Below are 534 nucleotides of genomic sequence, written 5' to 3'. Positions count from 1 at the left end.
AATTCTCCTGAAGGTGCACCTGGTAATTCCTTCTTTCATGAATTTTCCTGCTATAACCTGAATGCAGAGGGTTGCATTATGATGAAAGGAGGCGTGTGGAATCTATGTATGTATCTCAGGAAAAAAACCCAAATACTTCCCGAACCTGGCAGGTGGGAAGGAATGACACTGGACGTCATGAAATCAGCAGGGGCGATGACTAGAAATGTGTCTTTCCAGGGGAGCACTGGCATACAGCAGTGACGTGTCCTGCGTAAAACAAGGTTTTTTGTTGTGGCATTGCGTAGCAAGCGCGGGCAGCAGACGAACGCCGTGCATGCCATTAGCGGGATGAAAGGCGGGAGGCGTCCCTCCCAACAGCGTACGCTGGGTACGCCGCGGTGCCATCCACCCCCTCTGCTGAGCCGGTCTCTCTCACCGCATCTAGCAAAAGACTAACCTGGCCAAAGCCGAATCCCTGGCTAACGAGGGAGGTAACGCCCTGCCGCCGGAGCTGGGTTTTCGCCAGATGAGGATGAGGGAGGGGAGCGGGGC

This window comes from Pygoscelis adeliae, unplaced genomic scaffold (assembly GCF_000699105.1).
Source record: "Pygoscelis adeliae isolate BGI_AS28 unplaced genomic scaffold, ASM69910v1 Scaffold66, whole genome shotgun sequence".
NCBI lineage: Eukaryota > Metazoa > Chordata > Aves > Sphenisciformes > Spheniscidae > Pygoscelis > Pygoscelis adeliae.
This window is presented reverse-complemented; position numbering follows the sequence as displayed.